Here is a 12,638-nt window from a genome sequence, read left to right as displayed (position 1 = left end):
CTGGCGTTTTAATATTGTAACGCGGGTTCGACCCTGGCGTTTTACTGTTGACACACGGGGAGGATCTCCGCGTCTTGTCTTGAAGAGATTATCACTAAGTAATCTCTTTTGTCATAGCGTTGCAAAGATCATTGTCTTGTAATCTTCGTCTTGGCTCCTTGAGAATATGAGAGTCGTCAGATTGTAACTCCCGATGTTGATTGTGAATGTTGTTGAACTAGAGCTCTCATCGGTTGTCATGAAGGTCGTCAGATTGTAACCTTCAGCGATCTACGTGAAAGTCTTCAAATTATAGCCTTCTGGAAGTCGTCAGATTGTAACTTCCATCATCGGTGTTTGATGGAGGATAAACTATCTATTGTGATTTTTAGACAGCCTATACAGTCTATCTGCTGTAATGGACTCTTGAACATTACCATGTTCCTGAGTCCCATAATCCACTGTATCATGTATCTGCCCGGCTGTTATCTCATCTCCTCCCAGTGTCACCTCTGTAGGAGTCTCGATGGATACAATGTTCTCTGGAGTGGGTAGAGTCACATCATCCTCCACCTGCTGCGATATTTCTCATGTCTGGTCTCCCTCCACCTGTTGAGGGACTTGAGGTCTCATCATGTACGACTCATCAAATATGACATCTCTGCTAATAACTATCTTCTTGTCCTGTGGATCCCATAACTTAAAGCCTTTGACTCCATCTCTAAATCCCACAAAGACTGCTTTCTTCGCTCTCGGATTTAATTTACCATCCCTGACATGATAATAAGCTAAACACCCAAATATCCGAAGCGACTCATAGTCACTAGCCACCGAACCAAACCAACGCTCCAAATGAGTCTTCCCGTCTATCGCAGTGCACGACAACTTATTCACGAGATGGCTCGCATAAACCAACGCCTCGGCCCAAAAGGATCTAGGCAATCCACTCTGTGTCATCATATATCGCACATTCTCCAGTAAGGTACAGTTCAATCCCTCAGCTACCCCGTTCTGTTACGGTGTCTCTCGAACTGTGAAGTATCTTCTAATACCATGATCACTGTAAAACTGTAGAAACAGATCACTCTTGTACTCTCCATCATTATCTGAACGAAGAGTCTTCACCTTTCTACCTGTCTGCAGCTCTACTTTCTTCTTCTACTCCACAAAAATATTCAGGACCTGATGTTTATGTTTCATAGGATATATCCAATTCCTCCTGGAATAGCCATCAATGAAAGTGACAAAATAGTTAGTCCCACAAAGAGATGTGTTCTTAGAAGGACCCAAAACATCTGTGTGAATGTAATTCACTGTACCTCGGGTGTTGTGAACAGCGGTGCCAAACTTTACTCTAATCTTCTTCCCAAGTTCATAATGCTCACACAGTTCTATCTTGTAAGTCTTAGCACCTTTCAATAGCCCCTGTTTAGCCAATGACTATAGGAACTTATCTCCTGTGTGTCCAAGTCTCATGTGCCATAAAGTGGTAGTGTCCTTCTTTGTAGTGACAGAAGCTGCCAGACCTCCTGTAACTGTCTTGCCCTTCAAGTAGTATAGGTTGTTTTCCCTGACACCTTGTATCACCACCATAGAGTCATTCGTAACCTTCACTGTAGCATCATCTAAGATCACTCGATATCCTGCTGCCTCCAAAGTCCCAAGAGAAATGATGTTCTTCGTCAACTGCGACACGAATCTCACTTCCTTCAACTCCCTCACTATACCATCATGCATCCTAATCCGAACTGAACCAATACCACCAATAGGGCATACGTGATCATTACCCATAAGCAAGACATCCCCTCTTTTCATGTCCTCAAAGCTAGAAAACCACTCCCTCTTAGGGCAGATATGATATGTAGCTCCCGAATCCATCATCCATTCCGTGGAATCCGCATAGCAAAATAACGGTAATGCAGGGCATGAATAGCCTGAAGAATCTGAATCTGAATGCTCACTAATAGCTTTTGTAACATTCACTTCTGAAACTTGTGTAGCTTTCTCCTTATTCTTTCCAGCTTTTTCTTTCCACTTTGGGCAGTCAATCTTTCAATGTCATTCTTTACAATACCGACATTGATTTCTACCAACACTCTTATAGACACTCCTGTTCTTTAACTTTGAGCGGTTGAACTGGCGACGGTTTGGATCTCGGTCTCGAACTGCTAATGCATCTCCCGATGCATACTCGGAGGGTTCACCATCACTCTTCCTCAACTCATAATTCACCAAAGCTGAGGTCACCTCTTTATAACTAACTGTAGTTCTTCCATTGATCATAGTGAGAACGAACGTACCATAATCATCCTCGGGCAACGAACACAGAAGTAACATCGCCTTGTCTTCATCCTCAACTATGATGTCCACATTGGCCATATCTGAAAGTAGCTTAGTAAAATTGTTGACATGCTCCCTGATGGAAACTCCTCTCTTCATCTTAAACTGGTAAAACCTCTTCTTCAAGTGAAGCCGATTCTCAATGCTTTTCGTAAGATACTTCTCATTGAGTGTTTCCCACATCTTCTTCGCCGACGTCTCGTTCATAACATCATAAATAAGATCCGGCATCAAGCATGACCTAATAACACCACAAGCTCTACTGTTCATCTTCCTCCAAACCTTGTTCTCCATATCATCGGGTTTCTCTTTTAACTCAAGAGTCTCCTCCAAATTCTGTGCATCCAAGGCGTCCATCACCTGACACCTCCACAATCCGAAATTGATCTTGCCGTCGAACTTCAGAACATCAATCTTCGTGTTATTGATGCTCAGACTCTGTATCGCCTTCGTAAGAGACGAACTTGATGTGCTTGCATCTCCCATGTTGTCGATCTAACTCTTCAGATAGGAATCTTCACCGAATCCTTCGGACAAGCCTGAAGCTCTGATACCAATTGTTGTGCGCGACGGAAGCTTCGAGGAGCGACACGAACAATCCAAGAGATAAACCACAACCAATAAGCAAATCACAACCACAGTAAGAACAAACGATTTACGTGGTTCGACAAGTTGCCTACGTTCACGGGGCAAGGAGGGGGGAGTTCTTACTATTAGAAATCAAGAGAATACAAATAGAGTTACGAATCTCACCGATCAAACCCTAAAATAAATCTCTAGATCTCTCACAAATCTCCAATAATTGGATGCGGCAATCCTCTCCAAAAGACTGCTCAAAATCGTCCTTTCTTAACCCTAATTAATCAGGTTTAGGGTTATATATCAACTCAGAAACGAACCGAGTCAAAATCCAAAGCCCAGCCCAAAATCAGTCTGCGATCGACCGAACCAAAAACTTGAGAGCGGAATCGATTACAGTCATGACGCGGTCGACCGCGGCGGTTGACCGAATCTCATACCGAGACTAAAAACACCTACAGGGTCCTCGCGGTCGACCGCCACGGTCGACCGCCTTCAGCTCCGAGTCTTAGTGGCCTTTGTGCACGTTCGCGGTCGACCGCCAGTCTGCCTGGCTGATTCTTCTGCTGTTTTCTTATACTCTCTCACCATTTCTTCAAATTTTGGAGTGATTCAGACACCTTGAGTACCATATGTAATAATGATTTGACAATTCTTGAAGGTCTCAAAGTTAGAAACTTTCGAGACAAAAAATACATAAATTTTGAGGTTACATGATTTTTCACATTAAGTTTAGTGCTGAATTTGGTTTCCTTTTACGATAAAAAATAACAAACCGATACATTTAACAATAATTATGTGGTATTTAGTGAACAATTAGGATGCATCCCAATATTATGACACATATTCTTTTTTGGGATTATAGAATATGGCATGGAATAGTGTAAATACATTACTCTTCTAGCTCGATAATGATGGAAACCAACGTGTATTTTGTCATTTAGCTAAGCCTAGATTCAACGAGAAATGACACGAAATTGAACAAGCATGAAAATTTTAAAGCGACATTCTAACTAACGATTTGACAAGTCAACTCCTCAAGTCTCCTTTATTTGTCGTCGGTCGATATATTATTAGCTTGTGTTTGGAGTTAATTGCCGATAGAATTTGGATTCAAATTCGTTAACGAAAAGAGCGCAGGAGCTTTTTGTAGCTTATAAAATTATTGTACTTGACTCCACCAATTATATGATTTTGAGCGTGACACTTAACGACCTACACAAGAAAGATACATTTTTTTAATCTAAGACTAAGATGATCGTCAGTTTATTATATTTTAACTTTGGCTAGTGCTACAGCGTAAAACTATAAGGGGCTGTTTGTTTGCCTTAAAAAAATGTAAAATCAAAAAATAGAAAATCAAAGAATAGGAAAACTTATATTATGGTTGTTTGGTTGGCTAAAAAAAAAATCAAAGAATAAGAGATGAGATGAGTTGTCACCATATTATTGGATGATATAAGTGATTTTTTAAGAAAACTTGTTTTGAGGTTGTTTGGTTGGTTAAAAAATAAGAATATGTATTACAAGAAACATATTTCCTATAATAGGTTCTTTTCTTGTGTTTGGTTCATTCTTAAAAATAAGAAAATAGATGGAATGAGATGAGTTGTCATTATATTATTGGATGATGTGACCCACACTTAAGGAAATCAATTTCCTTGGTTTTTTGAGGAAATAGGCGGAAATAAAATGTTAATGAGATGAGATGAGTTGTCACCATATTATTGGATGATGTGGGTGATTTTTAAAGATAAGATGAGATGAGTTGGATGATGTGACACATTTTTTGTGTTTGGTTTATTTTTAAAAGTAATAAAGGAGAAGAGATGTGATGAGTTAGTGTATAAAAATAATTTTTTATTGATAAAAGTGTATGGATTTCTTTTTCTTGGGGTGAATTTTAGGGATAGAAATGGAAAAAATAACATTTTAATAATAAAAATTACAAAGATTTCCTTTTCTTCGTTCTTAGGAAACTAACCAAACAGCCCCAAAAGCTCACACTATAAGTATAGAGATTTTTGTGCGGTAGCATGAATTTTTACAGGGTATTAAATGCAAACCATACTCGGTTCTCATGTATAACCCATTTGAAAGCAAATTAAAAAAGGATAAAATTATTATCGCAACTGAGTCCAGGCTTTGACTTATCAAAAGAATGCTAAGCCTGCTTAAACATGTAACAATATAAAAATAAAACTATTCATCTTCATCATAATTTTAAAGTTTTATTTTAGTAAAGGAACATTTTTTTTTTGAATGGAAGTTCAGTAAGGCTGTGTTTGGGAACTTGGAGTTGGGCCCTGGATTTAAGATTCATGATATTTCAAATCCAAATCTCTAGTTCGGACTCTAAATTGAACTGAAATTTCAAATCAGATTATTTTAGAGAGAAGAATTTGAAAGCCCAAATGCAAATATTTGAAATCCCACCCTACCCCTTGGAATTTACCAAATCTCGACCCGACTCCTCATCTCTCTCATTTCTCAGCCCCGATCCCGACTCCTACTCTCTCTCATTTCTCAACCCCGATCCCGACTCCTACTCTCTCTCATTTCTCAGCCCCGATCCCGAATATCTCTCTTAACACATGTATCTCTCCTCTCTCCCCTTTGAAAGTACCCTAATGTCACTATGAAAGAATCCTAGAGGGGGGTGAATAGGGTTTATGCTAATCTAATCTGATTTATGTCAAATTAAAACTTATTAACAAATATATCCTAGTAAGAATGATATATTACAAATATATGCTCAAGGATATACAAGTAACACAAGGGTAAATAATCTAAACTAGATAGTGGGTAATATAAACAACAAGCAATATACAAAGACGATATAAGATATGAACATAAAAATAAGTGCGTCAATGCAATCACAAACAAATGATATGTTCACGGACTTCGGTCCCCACGACCTACATCTCCGCTCCTCACCTCGAGGATATCTCCACTATCACACCGGGTTTTCTACGCTTACCCGAAAAACGTTTACATCTCACAATGTCGGTTTTCAACGCTCACCGGTCAACGTTCACAATCACTCACAATGTAACTACACTAACTACCATCTCAAGTGTTGGTCTCTAGCCCGTGTCTCCCTCAAGTGTTAGGAATTACAACCTCTCTAGGCATTACCACCTACTCCACTCCTCTTGGGACGATCCCGTCTCTCACCACACATTCTTCTTGGTGTACTAGTGTAATACAAAGTGAACCTCTCAATAATAGCTCTCAATACAAATAAATTATTCTCTATAATAGATGAGAACATAATGTAAGCTCACTCTCAATGTCACAAACTCATTACCTCAAATTATACTATGAATGTAAATACAATAAGCTCAATAGGTTGTGTGTGAACAAAGAGATAAATTAAATCAAACTAAACTCAAATAAATGCTAGCTTATAGAAATAAAAATCAAACATATAAATTAGCTAGATATGAGTTTAGAAAAATTTCTCTAATGATAACAAGAGAAAGGGAGAAGAGTGAATGCTCAAACACCAAAGGATGATCTCCACTTTGCTCTTGTGAAATTTTTTTCACAAACTTGTAAACAAATACTAAACAAACTTAAAACCCTTATAAACTTGTTTTAAAAACTATCTTCTTGTTTTTATAAAACAGAGGGTATGTGGGGGTATTTATAGGAACCCCAAAGTCAAGAGAAACCAAGGCAAAAAGACCAAAAACTTAAATCTATAACAGACTGAAAAAACTAATCGTTACAGTATCAGTCGACTGATGGCTTTCATCAATCGACTAATGAGCTGACCGTTAAAGACGTTTTCCAGCTCATCAGTCGACTGACGAACCTTATCAGTCGACTGACGAACCTTATCAGTCGACTGATGACCTCATCAGTCGACTGGTTAGTCGACCAAAACAAAACAGAAACTTTCTATTATTCCAGACGTTTTCTTCAGTCGACTGAATATATTCATCAGTCGAATGATAACACTGTATCAGCTTGATTTGAATAGTAAAACTGATTTTTAAAGTACCTTTAAAAATAGCAAATAAATTTCAAAAAATATAAAACCTTGGGAAATCATTGTAAACATGTAAATGAACATGTTACAAAAAGAATTTTTGGAATTGCACTTCTCAATAGTGAAAACTCATCATTTTTCAAACATGTCCAAAAACATAAAAACTAAACATACATGTTTTTATCATTTGACATAAACACAATATTGAAACTTTTGTAAAATGATTTTATAGACTTAATGAATTGATATAAACTGATATTAAAGTCTATAAACTAATTGTTTGGGTCAAAAGTTGATATTTTTATTGGTGACGAACTCATTACATTTTCAGCCATTACAATAAGTTCAAAAAAGAAAGAAAGTCGATCTTTTTATAAGATCTCCTTTACACAATGAAAATAAAGATTACAACTCTTGTTAAACAGCGTAACGGACGTTTATCACCCACTGCTTGCGTGGGATCTTTGCTTGTGCCGGGGACGTTAATATCCGAGGACCGTCGCGGATCAGATCCGGTTGACAAATTGGTGATCAAAGCTCTTACTTCATGAAGGAAGTAATTGTTGCAGCGGTGATCTCGACCAAGCGAGATCACGGCTCTTCTCGAGATTTAAGACCAAGCTTAAATCCGGAGGAATAGGGGACGAGTCTCGAATCTCTCGAACTCTACTCTTTATGCGCAGGAGATCGCCAAGATCCGCTAACCCTTGTTGTAAATTCGTGGCTCCACTCTTCAATTCGGCAGCGCTTCGCTCTCTTGATCTCTCCCAAAAATGAATACTTGAACTCTTATTTATAGGCTTGGTTGATGATTTTTTCAGATCAAAACGAGGGAAATTCTCTATCTTCAGTTAACAACAGCATAAGCACTGTATCTGATCAGTTGGAATGCCCAAATCCGAAAGAATCCATCAAAGAACTGAAAAAACCGATTCTGGCCAGTTCACCGAAGTAGCTCGGCCTTGGCCGGGCCACCAAATGGTGGCTCGGCCTTGGCCGAGCCACCATTTGGTGGTTCGGCCGCCGGTCTGACCGGGTCGCTTTGGCACGACTCGGTCGCCAGGGGCTTTATCTGTTTTTCGGGTTTTGACTTGTTTCGTCGTTACGCATATTTCGTTATTTCGTTGATCTGTACGCTGTTTTGGTGGTCGATGAGCGTGCGGGCTACTTGGTTTGCCGATTTGGTGGCTGGTGAGTATACGGGTCACTTGGAGGTGGCCGATGAGTGCATTGGTTATTCGGTTTGCCGTTTCGCTTCATGTGTTCATCGGTATCGGATAATCCTCTTAGACTTAGATAGTGGCGTTCATCACCTTCTCTATGTCTTGAGATGTGTGTAGATACCTATAGGAATTTTTAGATGCCTACACTAATAAAATAATATTTTATCAAAAACACCTATATTTTGATAAAATCAATAAATACGTATGTGTGAGTAAAATAAGCTTAAAGTATCTACACACAAGTATAAACCTAAAACTAAATTATCCAAGCTTGATCTTGATATTCAATAAGCTCTATCTTGGTACACTTGCGGATAAAGCTTGAACTTGGATCTTCAACTTGAATTACAATGCTTCAATCACTATTCCGCCAACCTCCATTGGATATGATCATTGAAGCATTATTCCATCCATCCTCCAACATTGTTGTTTATCTAGAATACCTAATAAGAAACACAAATACTAGACAAACAACATTAGGAATTGTTTGTAATCATCAAAACAAACACAAATACTAGACAAACAACATTAGGAATTGTTTGTAATCATCAAAACAAGATTAGAAGATGTAGGCTCATAACATGAGACCTAACACCCTTCTCCTCACTCGTCGAAACCCTAGATCGGATCTAGGGTTTAGGTCTCCCCTTCTTCTTCTTCTTCTTCTTCTTCTTCTCTCTCTCTCTCTCTCTCTCTCTCTCTCTCTCTCTCTCTAATGGCGAACGACAACGAGGAGGAGATCGGAGAGAAGCAGAAGAAGGAGACCGCCAAGTGGTTCCTTGCCAACGCCCCTGCCGGGAAGATCCAATACGTCGCCAAATGTCTCTCTTTTTTCTTCAATTTTCTTTTTTTCAATTATCAAGAAACCCTAATTTAGGATAGTTTTTATTTGGGTTAGATGTCCTATCGATTCGACGATGAAATCTATGAAATGGCGACAGCAGAGGAAGTGTTCCCTGCATATAACAAAGCGCATCTCATTACTCTGGAGTTGCTCAGTCGTGAGTTCTTCTCTCTCTCTTCGAGTTGCATTGTGTTTTTGATCTGAGATTAATTCGTGCAATTTTAAAGAATTTTTGAAATTGGAATCAAGATTGTTGTTTGGGAGATATTTATATGTTATGGTTACTGTTAATTATTTAAGGAGAGAATTTTAGCATTATGTATTGACTCTTGAGTTCATTAATTAATTAATGCAGTGATGTTTTTCTATTTTTGGATGGTTAAAGATAATCATTTCGACGTTTGGGGAAGTTGATCAGTGTAACTACTTGGGTCCCAGGACTGTCCAAGATTGCTACAGTGGATCATGTCAAGCAAGTAATCTCTCGTCTTTGTGTATTAGCCTCAATAGCATTTTCTCAACTCAATATTTTAATGTCGTATCGGCTTTATATTGATAATCACAGTTTAGTCTGTAAAGGTTTCAACTGGATGTCTACATTGCATGGTTGCTTTGCATTGAATAACTTCATAGCAAATAATTCCTAAGTCAAAGTTCAAGCTTATACATCTATGGTATTAAGATTTGTTTCAATCAAAAGATTTTTCATTTTTTATTTGTATCATCACCGTATTAATCTTGACTGGATACCCAAATTGACATTCTATGGCACTTCCTTACTATGCATTGATTCACTTTAATTACCATTGGTATAATATGTTATACTGTTGTTGTCATTTACTTCGAGTTTTGGAATTTGTTTAGGTTTCTACAAAGGTGAGAGCTGCAATTGATGATGAGCTTCCTTCTACATATATTGAAGAGTTTTGGTATGATTACCTTTCAGTGACTTACATATCTAAAATAGGGTCTTCTATGATTGCAATCTCCTACTTTTCTTTTGGTCTTCTTTATTTTTGTGCCTCCACCTTCTCATGCTGACCTTGACCTGGTATATTGAGAGAATACGACTAAGTTTTATCTTTTATTAGATATTGTGTTGAGCCACCTTTGTTGCTTCAAACATCATATCTCTAGAGTTAGGTCCCTTCACATTTCATTATGACATGTCTTCGCATATGTCTTGCGGCATGTCTTCTCATATATTCACACATAGAATCATTAGTTTTTCCGAGTCTTTATGAGCAAGATAACTCAGGACACATCATTTTGCTTTTATTGTATATACTTGGAGAGGGTGGAAATCTTTTGGACTAGAAGTTTTATTTGATAGCCTGGAATTTATACCTTTATATGGAATGATTACATAGATGTTTTGGACTGGATGACTGTATATGGAATGATTACATGAACTTTCAACTTGGATGACTTGTATTTAGATGTGAACTTAAAAGTAATTGAATTAACGTTTCCTATTTTTTGCACTTTCATGATGAAGATCACTCGTTTAGCTCTCTATTTGATCTCACTTATTTTTCTTATTCTCATAACCACAAACTAGGTCTTTTGGTGACGAGTTTAGTGCCTAGGACTTGTTGTAGATCAAGGAATTAAAGGTTAATTACATAATTTTCCAATTTTGAGAGCTTATGAAGTCTAAGCTAAACTTGCCTCGGGATATATTATATATATATATATATATATATATATATATATGTGTGTGTGTGTGTGTGTGTGTGTGTGTGTGTTATGTATATAATTTGTTAGTAACTCAGTTTTTGTTGTTGTATCAACATAGAACTAAAAATAATGTGTAACTTTTGAAGTCTTAAAATAAACTTGTCTGAAGATGGAAGTGTTGATTAATTTTTCAGCATGGTTCACTTTCATTACATCAATAAACTTGCCCAGAGTTGCTTATCTTGAGCTAATTGTTAACTCACTTCATTTTGTTAAATCACAAACCATGCTTGTTTCTGACACTATTATTAGTTTGTCATGCATGAAGATCCTAAGAACTAGATAGCTATTTCTAAGTAATTATTCGTCCATAATTTGCTAATTCTTTATTACGCATTCTGTGTCATTCACTTGCAGTCTTGTTTATGCATTTGTGCGTGCTATATAGTGAATAAGGATTATAATCTTAGTTTTTCCGAATTCTCACTTGCAGTCGTGTTCTTTGTAATTTTAAGTTCATGTTTTAATTATAATTTATAGGGAGGGCACTTCTCACGTGCTATTCATCTTTATATTTTTCTTTTTCTTTGTATGTGTTCTTTTCTTATTCTTGTTCTTTTTTTTAAAGGTTGGGCTGGGGATTGGGGTGTTAAGGTCTAAAACGCTGGTGTCCATGAGATCACATTTATCTACCATAATAATATCAATATCTTGGGAAATAGTTTCTACTGGCAACAATAGTTTATTAGTTGCACACGTGATGTAAATTATGAATTAAAATAGTTTAAGAGCATGAAATATCAGAGCTTCTTTTTAGAGTTGCTACCTTCTATTGTTTGTGTTAATAGTTCCTTGTTAAATTATTGATACATTACAGGATGTGGTAATGGTTTAAACTAACAATCATAATCCAGCTTGTTCAGATAACTAGTTTTTTTTCCTAACATGCTAATTTGTTTTAATATTTATTCAGATTCAGATGGTATTTCTAGGTTCTGTCAAAGTTGTAAGTAAAATTTTGTCTTTGGTTTGTAGGCGTGGAAGAAGATTACAAGGGATCTCGTTTGTTGTATAGAAGTGTGAGACTGTGAGTCAAGTGTCATCCTTCTTTTTTTTCCTTCTTCAGAAGTTTGTTCTATTATTTTTCCTTTTCGAGCACTCCTTTAATTTTTATATAATTTCAAGCTTGGTATATCAAAGATCAAATTGACTATGTAATTGTCAGTTGTACATGCTCTGTTTATATAGGATGTTGTTTGAGCATGATTTATAGGTTGAAATTAAGGTTTGGATAGCTACATTTTTAATGCACGACGCATGGAATTGTTACTTATTTGCTCTGATATCAACTTATTCTCACTTTGAATATGTGTGAAATATGAAACAAGCCTCAAGTATTTTCCAGCTTGGATATCTTTGAAATATGCAATGGTGATGTGTTATTTTGTAAGATACCTGATATGTTTGTAGAGTTTTCTTCATTTTTATTTTGCCGAAAGTTTTGCAAGTTATGGTGGGTAATGAATTTGAAAACTTAGCAATTGTAGTTATCATTGCTAAATTTAGCTAAATTTGTGTTTTTGGTTACTATTTTACACATCTCCATTGCATTTGATGTAAACAAGATGAGTTAAGAGAATAAATTTTCTTAAAACAACAATTTAAATTCAAATTCATGTATAATAAAGTATCCAAACACTAAATTTTGAAACCAAAGATTTTAAATCGTTTCATTTAATAAAGCTATCCAAACAAAAGATTTCTTAAATCATGGATTTTAAATCCTAAATTTAAAATCCATTGATTTTAAATCAACTTCTCAAATCCAAATCAAAGTTTCCAAACGCAGCCTAAAGGAATTTTGACAGCTATGAGAACTCGAAAAGAAATGAGAAAAAAACATGATGTCTTGTATACTAGGAATCTTAGGGTGTATTTGACAACTTGGCACTAACTCGGGCCTTAACCAAATTAGGATTGAACCAAGATGATAGTG

Source organism: Asparagus officinalis, chromosome 5 (genome assembly GCF_001876935.1).
Source record: "Asparagus officinalis chromosome 5, Aspof.V1, whole genome shotgun sequence".
Lineage (NCBI taxonomy): Eukaryota > Viridiplantae > Streptophyta > Magnoliopsida > Asparagales > Asparagaceae > Asparagus > Asparagus officinalis.
This window is presented reverse-complemented; position numbering follows the sequence as displayed.